Here is a 14,567-nt window from a genome sequence, read left to right as displayed (position 1 = left end):
CGCTGGCGGAGCCACGGAGGCGAAGGGGAGTTTGGGGTGGGGTGGGGTTACAGCAACCTGGGGGAGAGGGCTAGGCCATCCCTGGAGAAGGGGGCAGGAGGCTGCAGCAGAACCCCGGCTGATGACGTTGATACACACCAAAAGGAATCACAATTATTTTCAAACCCCCTCTCAAAACCAAACAAGCACTGGGAGTTTAGGGAGGGCAGAGCGAGTGTGTGTTAGGTGGGGGGTATGGGCGGGGGAGCTTGTTTTCTACCCACTGCCAGATTTTCATTTACTGTCAGCTCCAATCCATTCGGAACTCACTGACTCAATTGCCTTTTCACGGGGAAAGGAGCCTGCACAATGCAGGGGACTTTTCAGATCCACATTAGCACACAGGGCACTGGGCAATGTCCAGGAATAAACACACACGTCCCTCCCAGAGGCCACCAACCCCACCTCCACCCGCAAACAACCCAGCTAGCCCTGTCAGGTCCACATCTGCTCTCCCCTATTTTCCCCCCAGAACTATTTTTTTTTTAATGTAGTTTGGCCCATGGAGAAGAGTGTGTGTGTGTATGTGTGTGTGTGTTACACACACACACACACACACACACACACACACGGGCACGCTTATACATGTGTTGGAAGGGGTAGGGGGTCTAACTCACAAGTATAATACAAAGGTCTGCAAGAGTTAATTCTGGGGCAGTTTCAGCTCTTCCTTGTGCCGGAAAAAGGAGGGATGGGGAGAGATGGAAAGAAGGGATCCAAACTGGGATCTCAGAAGAAAGGGGTCTGGGAGGGGGCTCATTTAAAGTGTTGATTATGGAGAAATCAGCATTTGGTCAAGCAGTGTCCCTAAGAACTTAGCAGCCACAAAAGCTATTCAATAATCATTATGAAAATAATATCAACAACTATAATTATAATGATTATAACAAGAGTGGTCCCCATTTCTCAAGTGCTCGCTATGTGCCCAGCACTAGACTAAGTGCTGACACCCATCAGCTCAGTTAACGATCGCAAGGACCCAATGAGACGGGTACTATCCACCGTTAGCCCAATTCCACAGGGTCAGAGAGTTAAGACCCCTGCCCAAGGTCACAAAGACAGTAAGTGGGAGAAGGATTTTAACCCTGTTCTGCTGAACTCTAGCCCCACCTGCCCTGGGAGAGAGGAAACATGCGTGGAATCTATACAGAAGGCAGCCCCAGCACGACAGAGGCCTTGGCTCCAGACAGGGAGGTCCCTTTGACACGTGGGTACATCCCAGCAGCCCATCACCAACCTCCATCGCTGTCCCTTGGGGGCTCATCCGTTTAGCCCAGGCTCTGAGGGAAGCACCCTTCTGTCCAATAGAACTTTATGAGACGGAAATGCTCCTTCTCTGTGCTGCATGCTATGGAGGACTTGAAATGTGGCTAGCTCGTGGAAGAGCTGAACTTTTGTTTTTGCCTACGCCGCGTGGCTTGTGGGATTTTAGTTCCCCCGACCAGGGATGGAACATGGGACCTCGGCAGTGAGAGCCCGGAATCCTAACCGCTGGACCTCCAGTGAATTCCCGAAGAACTGAATTTTTCATTTAACTTAATCTAAATTGCCACATGGGCTAGTGGCTACGGTAGTGAACAGTACACATCCAGAATCCCTCTAGCTAGCCCTTTCCTTCCCAGCCCAAGAGCTATGTTGGAAATACATGAAAAGTAACCGAAGACAGAAACCTGGCCCACCAGGAAGACCCCCACCATAAACACCAAGTACCTCCTCCACTCTGTCATGGCCTTTCAAAAACCACCGGTCTGCCTCCAGCTAATCTGTCTCCCTCCCTCCTTTCCTTCTTTCCTTCTTATCTTTCCTTCCTTCCTCCCCTTCTTCCCTCCCTCTCATTCCTTCCTTCTGTTCCTCCATTTCTTTTCCCTCTCTCCTTTCCTCCCTCCCTCCCTTCCTTGCTTTCTTCCTATCTTTCTTTTCTCCCTCCCTCTCCTCCTTTCTTTCTTTCTTAGAAAAAAGCATCAGTTTAATTAGATAAATCCTCGGAGCACGTGGCCTGGAGTTCGTCATGGAAATTAACCTGCTCCCAGATCTCAGATAGTGAAACAAGAACCGGGGTGTTTGGGCATAGCACAGTGAAATGGGAGAGGCCCATGGAGTTTCATACACCTCATCTTCCATAAGTGCCCCTCGCCCCTCCAGTGCTCCCTGCTTCACAGCCCCCATGCCCTTGCCTCCTTAGGTCACTGCTGCCAGGCCTCCTCTGTTTCTGCTCCGGGCCCTTCCCTCCCCACTGCCACCCATGCCTGGGGAGTGCCCCCCAGAGCAGAATCACCCAAGGGTGGGCTTAAACCTTGGCTCCATCCACATGACGCCCCTGCCCAGCTACCCTGGCTAGGCCCTCCTGCACTCCAGTTAGCTCCAGGTCATCCAGGGACGCACCTGAGGCTTGGCCCAAGGCTGGTCTGTTAATCATCTGATCCTTATCCCATGGTCCCTACTGTGTGGTCCCTACTGTGTGCCGCTCGCTGGGCTAAGCTCGGTTCATGAAAGAAAGCTTGACGTCAACCCTCAGCACGTGGCAGCTACAATCACTATCCTCTCACCTAATTCTCACAAGGTAGGAATTCCAACTCCCATTTTACAGACGTGGAAACAAAGAATTAAAGGAATTCATTTGCCCAGTTGAGAGAAACAAAATTCACACCGGGCTCAGGCCGACTCCAGCAGCAGCTCTTAACCCTCTGCCAGCCACACGTCTCCACCACAGCAGAGCCTCTGCACACTCGCGGACCCCGGGGACCCCCGGCATTCAGCACTAGGCTCCCAGGCCACAGGAACACAGGTGGAGGCCACCGGCACCCGGAGTGAGTTCCCAGGGTCTGCCCCCACCCTACCCCTCAAGCTCCAGGAACAGCCAATCTGGCCACAGTGGAAAAGAGAGACCAATGGCCCCTGCCCCACTTGGGCTCTGACTCTGAAAGTGGGCACAGTCTTACTTCTCATCCCCTTCTGATTCATCACCAAAAATACCAAGGCAGCCCAGAGAGGTAAAACACAAAATTCAGAATTTCCAACCAACACCATCGTGCACCACCCCTACCAGGGTCCCAGCCCCCAGATACGTAGAGAGCGGCTGCCCCATGCTCCCATCCACAGCACTCCCTGGAGGGCAGCAGATACGACCACACTCACCCCTACCTGGGTCTGGAAGACACTTTACACGTCGTACCGTAGCTAATCCTCACACCAACCCCAGGAGGTAGGTCCTGTTATCCCCATTTTACAGGTGAGAAAACTGAGGCACAGGCTAGTTAAGTAACCGATGTAAGGGCACGACTTGGACCCCCCAGCTAGCTGGCTCCAGAATGCGTAATCTACAATATACACAGCTCCTCACTGAATCCATGGCTCAAAACAGCTAAGCACACCGCACCTCCTGAATGGGCTCCCCCATACTGCCTGAAAAGCAACACCCACCCCCAACTCAGCCCCAAGCTCCCAGCGATTTCTGTGACTTGTTTTGGGGCTTAATATTGTGTTTTTGAGATTCATCCAGGTTGATACATTTAACTGTTCATTTTCTAAAGACTGAATTACACAACTTATTTACCACCCTCCCCCCCAAAAAAAGAACCAACCCACAACCTGGTACAAAAATGCAACCCCAGCACCACACAACATCCAGCCTCAAAGCTTTCTGGAATGGAATTCATAGGCGTCCCCTTTGAGACTAATACCATATTATATAAAACGGGCTCATCTGACATGGGGGGCACCCTGCACTTGACAACGAGACCATGATAAATTCTTCATCACGCTTAATTATGTCAAAGGACTTCCACAGCTACAAGCCCAGCCGACGGTCAGGGCAACCCTGTGAGGGCAATAGTGTCAGAGGCCATTTGATAAGAGAAGAAACTGAGGCTCAGAGAGGTCAAATGACTTGCCCAAGGCCACACGATGATTTACTGCAGAATCAGAACTGGAATGGGGTCTCCTGGTGCTTACAACTAGACCTCAGGGGAGCTCTGGACCACCTAAGTCTTACCCTGTCCCCTCATGCCAGACCAGGGATGCCGGGGCTTGGCCCATGGTCACCCCACCCACCAAGGATCAGATTTCCCTGAAATTCCCAAAGAAGCCTCCAGGACTAGTGGGCCCGGAAATGGCCCTCACATAGTGAGCTGCACAGCTGAGCTCCCCGGGGTCGAGGGGGGCGGGCAGAGCTGGAGACGCTGGCACAGCCCCCGTGGGTACTCTGCCAGCAATTAGTGCTGGGGAAGGGTGCCAGCCTGGCAGAGCTAATTCCCCCACCCCGTCTTCTCATTTACACACACATACACACACACACACACACACACACATACACAGGCTTACCCACCCCCCCGAGACCAGCAGCAGGGAGGCAGCGCAGCTTCCTTTCGGTAAATCTCGTCAGCAAGGCACACGCAGGGCACGCAATTTGGTCATTACTGCTTTTAAACAGCAGAAAAGCAGAATCCACCCGCCATTAACCCGTCCTGCTCTCCCTCTAGGCTTCACCAGCTCAGTCATCAGCCTTCATCTCTAACTCCCACACACCCCCTTCTGCATGCTCCCCAGAAGTTACTCTCCAAAAGAGTTTAAACACACACACACACACACACAAAACCTGACTACAGTAAGTCAAACCTGAATTGTGTCTCCCTGCCCACCACTGTCCCTAGAGAAAACAATCAGTGGTTCTGACGTGACCTTGGCTAAGACCCTTCAAACACCCCAGGAACCCGAGACAATGCCAGCCGGATGAGGGGGAGGTGGCCTTTGGCCCAGAGAAGGGCAACTACCTATCAGGTGTGGTGCTTCAGATGGGAGCCTAAGCATTGGCCCTGATCCACCTGCGGGGCCCAGTGGGTGTCACAGTTTGACGTGGCTCTGCTCGCCAGGTACTGAGGCCGGCAGTGGTGGTAGTGGCGGTGAGAACTGATTTTGCCTCGTCACTGCCCCCCTCCCCACTATAGTCCTGGAGAATTGGAAAGAAGTCCACCAGAGCAAGGGACCCTAGAGGGTCCTTGGTTGGGTTTATAAGACCTGTGAAACCCCTCCAAGTATGAGCAGTATTTATGCTTATGAGATTTTTTTATTAAGAGGATTCTCCAAGGGGGCACATGAACTCAAAAGGGGAAGAAGCAGAGACTGCCCTCCACCCCCACCATGGGCTCAGCAGTGCCTCATGCCCAAGTGGCAGAGAACACAGAGCTGAGCTCCAACTGGCCCTCCTGTAAGTGGCCCTGACCGGCTGCCTTCCCCCCACGGAAGCTGCCCCTGGCCTCCTCCTCGCCTTGCCTGGAAGCTGCTCATTGGGACCGCCGGCCGCAGGAGCCATGCCATGACCCCTGGGCCCGTGCCCACTCGCCCTCCTGCCAGTCAGCCAGGGCTGCCCTGAGCCGGCAGAGGACGGGCACAGCGGAGCCCACCAGCGGGGAGGAGAGAGGAAGCCAGTGGCTGCTCGTCTTGGAAAACCTCGAAGATCCTCTAAGCCACCTAGTGTCCGGAGCTGAGCTCTGGCCGCTGCTCTGTCCCTCCCGCTTCCCAGAGCAGACAATGCAAGGGAGCCAGAACGAGCAGGACAAGACCCCGGGGCCTCCTCCGGGAACCCGAGGCCAGGGGGCAGGGGCTGAGCTGGCTGGGGAGACCGTGCCCAGGACGGAGCAAAGGCCCTGTGGCCCCTGGCCTCCACCCCAACCCAAAGCAGGGCGGGCCCAGGGTAGAGGTTCCCATCACCCCTGCTCCTTGTCCCAGCAAGTCACCCTCTCCTGGAGATTCCCAGTGTCATCTCTGACACCATCTCACTGGGGCTCCTCTGGGTGTCCCCAACCCCAGCTTCCAGGCCTCCTGCAGAGCCCCCCAGACCCTGGGCCTGCCGCTCCCCCAGGGCTGCTTGGGCCCCCTCCCACCCCCTCCTCTGCGCTCTCTTTTCTCTGTGTCCTCAAGACTCCTCTCACCTTGAGAAGTGTTAGGATTACCCAGCATTTACACTCAATGCTCTCCTTTATTCCTTAAGACTTATTAAGAATGATAATGAGTTCCGAAGGAGCCACACGTCTCCCTCTCTCTCTCTTCTCCATCCTTCCCTCTCTTTCTCTCTCTCCCCCCCCCATCCCCCTCCTTTGCTCTCTTTCTGTATGTATCTTTTCCACCAAAGACACACAGGACAAATCTAGACCAAAAGGAAAAAAAAAAAATTCCAACAATATGGAACAAGGGCACTTGAGGATTTATATTCAACAAATCCCTCTCTCCAGTTGTTCTCAATTATTCAGATAAAAAAAACAAAAACAAAACACAAACTCCCCCTTCCCTTCCCACCGTCCCGGCCACCCTGGCTCTGCTGGACTTTGAACAGGGCGAACAGGAGAAGGCCCGGCCTGCCTGTACACCCTTGTTAACGGGCAGCTCTTAAAAGGTTGATTAATTTTTGCAGAATTTACGACAGGCTTTAGCTTCCCCCCGGCTCCCCCGACGCTGTGGCCTCCGAACCACAGCAACTTAACTTGGTGAAGTTGAAGGGGCAGCGATGGGGGTGCCCACCCTCTCCAGTGGTCTCACGTGGCTGGAACCACGGGCCACCTGGCAACAGAAGGAAGACACACTGATGCCAAAGGCCAGGCAGCAGACAGACCCGCTCATGGAGCGGCGCGGCACCCACAGGGGAGACCACCAGGCAGCCAGAAGCCACGGCTAACTTTTGGCGATTTGGGATTTTTTAATTCCAAAATGAGGAAGCCAGCAGAAAGTAGGCAGAAGGGAAACAAACGCTCCCTCGGAACTGAAAAGGATGCCCACGTTCACGCCCACCCACACACCACGCATCCCGGCAGAGGGACTGGCCTTATCGGTCTGCCGGGCTGCCCTTCAGAGAAGGGGAAGAACAGATCCTAATGAAATTACGGTTTTTAAAATGTCTATAAATTAAATCTCTCTCTCTCTCTCTCTCTCTCTCTCTGTGAATCTCCCCCTGAGCTCCCTCCTCTACAAGGCTTGTTTGCCTCTCCTCCGTTCCCTCTGCTCGTGTCTGTTTTTCTGATATAGACATCAAGAGGTTACGGGCTCAATTACAAGTCCGCTGGAGTCTCAGCATCAGACTTGCCTGGCCTTCTCTTCTCCTCTTCAGAAACCAGATACCAAATAAATCTCTCTTCTGCTTTATATTTTTATTTTTAATGCCAAAAGCCTAAAGATTCATTCAGTTGACTCACAGCCTTTTTTAACTTACTTCAGATGGGGGAACTATCCTTTTTCATTGTGTCCAGGTATAAATATAATATAAATGCTTTTCTCTTTATTTCATTCCCCTTTCTTAAGGACACACACAAACCCTTGGTTACACCTGAAATTTCAAAAAGAGGGGCAACAGCATATAAATGTGCCTAATTAACGCATGTCTGTTGCGGGGCTGCTGGAGAATATCAGCTGGACACGTAGGATATTTCTAAAGTTACCCGGTGATATCATAAGGCTTATTAGCAAAAGGTCCATTTGAAAAGGGTGGAACATAAATGGTGATTTTTTTTTAAAGGAAAACATTGCTTCTACCCTCCCTGATACGGAAGAGAGATGGGCCATCTATATCATTTTACATCCTCAAAAGCTGTCCCCCCCCAAAAAAGAAAAAAGTTTAAAAATCCAAGTCATAATCAACCATCATAGCTGTTGATTCCTGAGAAGCAGAAACCAGCTCTGAGGTGTAGGTCTAAGGGGAAAAAACAAACCCCCGCTATAATACTGGAAACACTAACCAGAAGGGATTCCAAAAGGTACTTTTCTAGGAAAAAGCACTTGAAACAAAGGCTGGAGAAAGCTGAAGTTCAAGGTGAATTGAAAAGAAAAACTCTGTCTTTCCAATTAACCAGACTGGGAAAGGGGGCGGGTGGGGGGGGGGCGACGACTACGACGACGACATTACTACCGACTCATTAATTCCTTCCTGTACACAATTTAATTAAATTCCGCTAAATACAGGAGAAATACTCATTTTGGAGCGCCTCCCCGCCACCTCAAAAACAAATTCCTTCAGGTTACTCCCCCCATGCCAGCACTTCCCCTGCTGTACAACCTTCAAATGGATTTCCAACCCACGCGTGGACTGCACTGCTCTCGGCTGCAAGAATGACAGCCTCATATGTCTGAAAGCTGACACTTTAGCTTTTAAAAGAAATGGGGGAAAATAAGCTGTTGACTTCTTGGTTAAAGTATTTTCTTGTTCTAACTCATGTTCTTATGTCACTGGGCTAAAAAAGAGAGAGAGAAACAGAGAGAGAGAGAGAAGAGAGAAGAGAGAAGAGAGATATGACTTTCCTTGAATGATCTGTTTAACCTAAGCCAGAGGAAAAAAAAGAAAGTCATTAATTACTTATGTGAGCTATTGCTTCAGAAAGACAATAAACCTGCCCGGTCGCCATGGATATGACATATTTGCTCTGAAAACAACACAATAATTAGCAAAGGGGAAAGATACAAGGAGAATATGCAAACTCGTGAGTTTAAAGCCACAGTGCTCTTTTCTACCGGTAAGCCTGTTCTGTTTGCAATCCAAATCAAACACGTTTTTAAAATACAGCAGAGAGGGAAATAACAGGAACGGGTCCTCTCTCCTCTGAGCTGAGAAGCAACAACCACTCCACCCTCTTCCAAAATAAAATAATATAAAAGAGAACCAGGATGGCAGAAGGAGGAAAAAAAGTCAAGTATTGCCTCTGTTTTATTTCCTAGAGCAGGGGTGGAGTCTGAGGTTTGTTTTTTTCTTTTATTTATTTTTTATTTATTTTTTTAAGTGTGCTCTTATTTAGCATTGGATCTTCTGGCCAGATACAAATTTATTTATAAAAGCCAAATGCCCTGTGTGCGGCTCATCCCTCCCCAAAGTAAGTGGAAATGTGAAGGGGTGGGAAGTGGTGGGCTCTAGCTGAAAAACAAAACAGTACACTCAGAAAGCATCAGTTCCAGAGAGGGACATCCACTCCCCCACCTCCAAGAAAATGGAACCCAGGCCTTACTTTAATATTAAAAATGCATTAAATGGTTTTACCTACAACTCAGTCCCAGAGGATCATTAGGAAATGCAATCGCTTTGTATCATATCTGTCAGCGTGATAAATATCTGAGTTCAGAGTGGGTTTGCAATTTTTCAGAGTGTCACAAACCAAGATAATTTTTTTTTGCCTTACTTTCTTAATTCACTGTACCCACCCCCTCAAAGTCACAAGTCTACAGAAAAATACCTGAGGAGAGGAGAAGAGGGAAAAGGAGGAAAAGTTGATATGCTCTCATACACCAGAGGTTACTGATATTCCCCTAAAAAGTAGAAAAATTGAGACTTTAAAATATTTGGGTGAGAATATTTTTAAAAAATTTAAAGCACTCCATTAGGTTTGAGTAAAAACTCCTTTTCCCCTCTTCCCAGAGGCTAATTTTCCAAAAACAGATGGTCAGGATCTAAAAGAGAAGCAAATATACCTCAACCCCCGCAGGCAGAGAAATCTAACTTTGAACTTCTTTTTAAATTAAAAAAAGTGTGTGGGGGGGCAAGATAAACTATTAATAAGTATGAAAAATTAGCTGAGCTACAAGTTTTGTTTTTCTTATGCAAAAAATTCTTTAAACACAAGGGGAGCAGATATATAGGAGAGGTTCACATTTGACTGACTTCCTTTTTTTTCACAACAGTTTGTTGTTTTTTTTTTTTTAGATTGAACTCTTTGATCTTGAAAGAATTTTGCTCTTATATTATGGGGGAGAAGGGGGTGGTGGTGAAATGATCTGTTTTAAATGATGATGCAACTTAGGGATCAAAGCCTTGGCTTTCTTCTAGCCATAATAAGCTGTACTTGCCACAAAGCGTGAGTCTCCGGGCTTCTCTCCTTCGTAAGAAGGAAATAAAATGCACCGAGACTCAGAGAAAGACGCAAAGTGTCTGCAAGGTGCAAAGTCTAGAAAACAAAACAAAACAAAAGTCAGGGAAAAAGAAAAAGGAGAGAGATACTGCCCCTTTAAACGTTTTAGTGCATATGGAGTTTGATTTCTGAAAGAGATCAGTTTAACATCTCCATAGAAACCAGCAACAGATTATCATCAACAGAATAAATAACTAGTCTAATAAATTAAACAGGAGGCATAAGATCGCTGGAAACCTGATTACTGAAGTTCAACAATATTCCCCATAAACTCTCGTTAACCGCCTCTAAGGTGGCTAACAAGATGGAGGGGGGGGGAGTCAATTTCTCCAGTTCGCCGGATTCCGGGCAGAGAGGCCGTGGCCGCTGCCGGGAAGGGAAAAGTTCCCCACCCTGCCCTGGAGAGGGTCTCAGAGCTCGAGTGAGGTGAAAACCATAATGCCGAAGTTTGGGAAGTGGGAAAGCAGCTGGGCGTCAGCGGAGGCAGTGCGAGTCGCCGGAGATGGCGCGGGACGCGACGCCCGCCCGGGACGCACCGCCTCGCCGCCACCAGGGCGCAAACCCGGAGCTTTGCGCTCGGGCGCCGAACGGCCCAGCGCCCCCTCTGGGCACGTGGAGCGCAGCCCGGGCGCAGCCCCCGGGGACCAACTACCCCCCTCACCACGCCCGGCGCAGCTGCTCCTGCTCAGCCCGGACAGCTCCCTTTAGGACGGCGACGTGTGTGTGTGTGTGTGTGTGCGTGTGTGTGTGTGTGGTGCATGTGTGTAGCGTGTGTGTGTGTGTGTGCGCGAGCGCGCGCGCGCGCCGTGGGGTGGGTAGGCGGGCAGGCGCACCAATTTACCCGGCGATCTGTTTTCCAGTCTCCTCGCGCGCGCTCATCGCGCGTCTGTACCAGCTTAGAGACGCCCTAAATTTACCAACTTTGCCCGGCGATTATCCTGGCTTTTTCCCCCTCGCCGCCCCCATCTCTTTGAGTGTGCGGGGTGTTGGCGGGACAACCACACGCTCTGAGGGTCGTGGCCCCAGGCTCCGCCCGGGCAGCGACGCATAACCCCGGGTTGCCCCTTGATCCAGCCGGGTTTGGGGGAGCTCCAGGCACGTTGGAGGGGTGTTTTTGCTGCTTTGCTGGTGGACAAATCATACACACCACACACGCGCCCGCCCCCTCCCCAGCGTGACTGGAGGGAGGTCCTCGCCGCACCCAAGGCCCGCTTCCCAAGCTGAAGCCGGGTCAGGAGAAAGAAACTTGTGTGGAAGGGTGAAGCGTCCCCCTGCCTCCCTCGGCACTCCATTCCTCCCCCAACTCCGGACCCGGGTCGGGGATGACTTGTAGGAAGAATCTGCGCCCACCCCCTAGAGAAAAATCTATTATTATTATCTTAATCTACGCCCCCAAAGTGTCCCTCCCGCCGTGATTGACGGCGCATACACCTGTTCCCCTCGCCGAGGAGCTTCCAACGCTGGGGACAGACATTCGCCCAAAAGCTCTGCAGCGGCCCAGAGCCCGCCCGCCGCCCTCGCCCGGCCAGCCCCCGCCCGCCGCCCCAGTGCGCCCCTGCCCATACCTTGCCAACCCAGGGCCGCCCCCTCCCCTCCCAGGCCCGGCTCCCCAGCCGGTCCGCTGCCGGCCGCGCTGGCTTCGGAAAGAGAGAAAGAACAGAAAGCAAAACTTCCTGGCGGCCGACGGCCATCAGCTGCACATTCTGCAAATGCCACCGAGTAAAAATAAACCGGCCACCGCTCCGCCCGGCCGGCTCACCCCGGGCGCACAACTCGGCCCCCTGCCCCGGGACTGTCGGTCCGGCCGATCCCCCATTCCCCTGCGCCCCCTGGAGCCCCGCTCCCCGACACTCCTCCACCAGCCACCACGCGCTCCTGTGCCCTGAAACTCGACCCCAAGTGACCAGGCAGCCCGGCCCTCTCCCCTTCGGTGCCCCTCCGTGTTCCCACAAGCTACCATTCTCTGTCCTCCGCCTGGTGCCTATTTTAGCCGTGCGCCCTGGATTCAGGGCTCCCTTTCCCCAACTGTTGAGCCCCGGGGTCACCCTCAGCCCACCCTTGGGGGCACAGACCCCACCAGACCCTCGCCCACCTCGACCGAGCCCCCTGAGAGTGCACGGCTCCACCCGCCCACCGGCCCGCCAGCCGGGCATCCCACGTCCCCGGGCGCAACTTCTCTCCCAGAGCACACGACAACCGCGGCAACTCCCCCGAACTTTTCCCGGGACTCAGGCGGGCTCCGGCCGACAGTCACACGGCCCTGAGCCGGCATCCCGGCTCCCTGTGCCCAGCACTGCCAGCCCTGCACCCAGAGAGGCTGGGGTGGGGGTGGGGGGGGCAGTGAGGAGTTCCACTTGCCGCGCCCGGAGCAGCGCACTTGAGACAAACTTCCCAGGCACAAATGAAAAAGGGGGCGCCGCTCCCCCCAGCCAAGCAACCTTTGCCTTCGTTTTCCCACCAGGAGGCACCCCCTGGCACCCCGCGCCTAAGTGAACACTGCCTACCTCTGCCGGTAGCACCTACACCCTGGTACTGGGGCACAAGAGTCGGCTGGAGGGGTTCCCCACCCACCCCCTTCCCTTGAGCAAAGTCTTGCAAAGTCACCCCAGGCGCCCCTCACCCCTGCCTCCTTCTCTGCCCTGGAGAGCGCACGAACCCCTGCAGCTCGGGAGGTTGAGGGGGGGAGCGTAGGGGGAAGGAGTGATTACTGGGTATTGGCGAGCACCTGCCCCCCCCGGAGCCCGCAGCGCGGGGGGCGCCCCCACCCTATTTGCAAAGTCCTGCACTCGCGCCTGGCACCTCCCCCTCTTCTCCCTTACCCCGCCGCCCCCTCAGTTGGAGTAAGTGACCCCCAGGAGCAGCAGCCCTCCCCTTCCCCGGAGCCGCGCGCTGGGCATTCCCTGGCCGCGGCGGGCGACGCGCCGCCCCGCTCCCGGGTGCCAGCCCTCCGTGCCCCCTGCCTCCCGCACGGCCGGAGTTGGGTGGCAGCCGCCGCTCGCAGGCTGGCTGGCTGGCTGGCTGGCTCTCTCGCTCGCTCGCTCGCCCGCTCCCGGCTGCAACCGGCAGCCTCGGGGGTGGGGGGCTGCACCCGGACAGGGGGCGAGGCGGGGAAGCACCCCGGGAGGCCCGCGGAGCTGAGGGGCGTGGGGGGGCCCGCGGCGGAGGGAGCGCCGAGTCTCTTACCTGCACTTGGGGCGGCTTTGGGTGACTTTCCAAGTCCGGGGGAAAAATGTGTGTGTGTTTGGGATGGAGCGCCGCGGGCGCGCATGCGCTACCCAAAGTTGCCGGATCCCGGATTTTTCGCTCCCAGTCTCTGCTCTCGCCCGCTGTGATTAAGGAATTCTCCGCGGCCGAGCGGGCGAGTGGATGGCAAGCAAAACCCGGGCCGGATCGCGGGGCCGGGCTCCGCTCCACCCTCACACCCCCAGACCTTCCCCTCCCGGTTTCTTCCCACCCACCGCCCCGCGGAGCTCGGCGGGCGCGCGCGGCGAGACGCGGCCTGCGGAGCAGATCTGAGCGCGCGGCTCCGTTTTGCAGCTGGAGAAGCTTTCTCCACCCCGGAATGAGTGGAGCAAAGGCGGGGGGGGGGGGACAAGAGAGGAGAGACGGGAGTGGGTTACTTTTCACCTGTTCTGAACCCCGAGAGCCCGTCTGCTTCCCACTTTTCCTCTGAAGAACTAGCTCTTTCCTGCAAGTTAGAATGTTAGAACTGTCGAACCCAAAAGAACGTGATGTCCTCACTGTTTTGATATCCGCTTTGCACTTATTCTTTGCAAGGGAGTTTTTCATTCAGTCCATTGTGCAAGAAATAGATCCTTAAGTGAACAATGAAGAATGAACCTCGGGCCGTGGGGCGGGGGGTGGGGGGTACAGATAATGAACATTAAAACAAAAGAATAATATTATTTCAGAGAGTGAAAGGATCATGAAGAAAATAAAACAAGGCAATAGGATAAAGGGTATCTTGGGAGAGCTAATTTCCCCTGCCCGGGTGATAAAGAAGGCCTCTTTGAGGGGGGACCTTCATACTCCATTGGAGATCAACCTCCCTTTTCTCCCTTTGCCCACCCTGCCCACCTCCCAGGAGGTTTGAGGTGGCCACGCCAGGCTGAGCCTGGAGGTCAGCAGCGATGGCTCTGGTCCTGGCTTTCTCAGCCTGGCCAGTGCCCATCCCAGGACTGACCAATCACTGTACCTGTTTTCCCTTCTGAACAAGGACAGAATGGAAATAGACTTGAAAGCAAGGAGGAAACACTCTGATGATGAGATAAGGAGAAATTGACCACACTAGTAAACAAATAGCTAAATGACTCGTTGAATAAATGAATAAAAATTGAAAGTATGACCAGCAGCTTTGAGAAGTGTTCAACAGAATGCATTAAACTAGGAGGAAATGCCACAGGCTGGTAAGCACTGTTGCAGGCTGGTAGACTTTGGGGCCTAATCTGCAAGGTTTCAGCAAAGCCTCTCAGGACTAGTGAGGGGTAATGACCTGAGAAGCGGTGTTCTAACTTTTGATTCTGGGCTCATTCCACGCCTGGGACAGTGTAAAGACGTGATTAACAGCTTGGGCTTAGGGGTCAGACCCCAGCCACTTACCAGCTGGGTAACCTTGAGTAAGGCATTTGACCCCTCTGTGTGTCGGTTGCCTCA

At 53.3% G+C, this 14,567-nt stretch overlaps 1 protein-coding gene across 7 annotated transcripts in view; it reads right to left on the bottom strand.

Annotated features, from left to right (window-relative positions):
• CASZ1 (castor zinc finger 1) overlaps positions 1-14,567 on the bottom strand; it is a 156,884-nt gene that overhangs the window by 137,127 nt on the left and 5,190 nt on the right. For 5 of the 7 annotated variants that reach the window (XM_033843391.2, XM_033843420.2, XM_073796149.1 and 2 more), the window contains exon 1: positions 13,098-13,256. The exons of 1 other annotated variant lie outside the window; for it this stretch is intronic. The gene's annotated coding sequence lies outside the window, so the exon portion shown is untranslated. Of the gene's footprint in view, positions 1-13,097; positions 13,257-14,567 lie in introns of those variants that run through there. One more of the 7 variants, XM_033843369.2, reaches the window with a different exon arrangement.

The sequence above is a fragment of the Tursiops truncatus genome, chromosome 1 (assembly GCF_011762595.2).
Source record: "Tursiops truncatus isolate mTurTru1 chromosome 1, mTurTru1.mat.Y, whole genome shotgun sequence".
NCBI classification, from domain to species: Eukaryota; Metazoa; Chordata; class Mammalia; order Artiodactyla; family Delphinidae; genus Tursiops; species Tursiops truncatus.
Note: the sequence above shows the minus strand (reverse complement) of the source record. Positions and strands in the feature narration are given on the sequence as shown.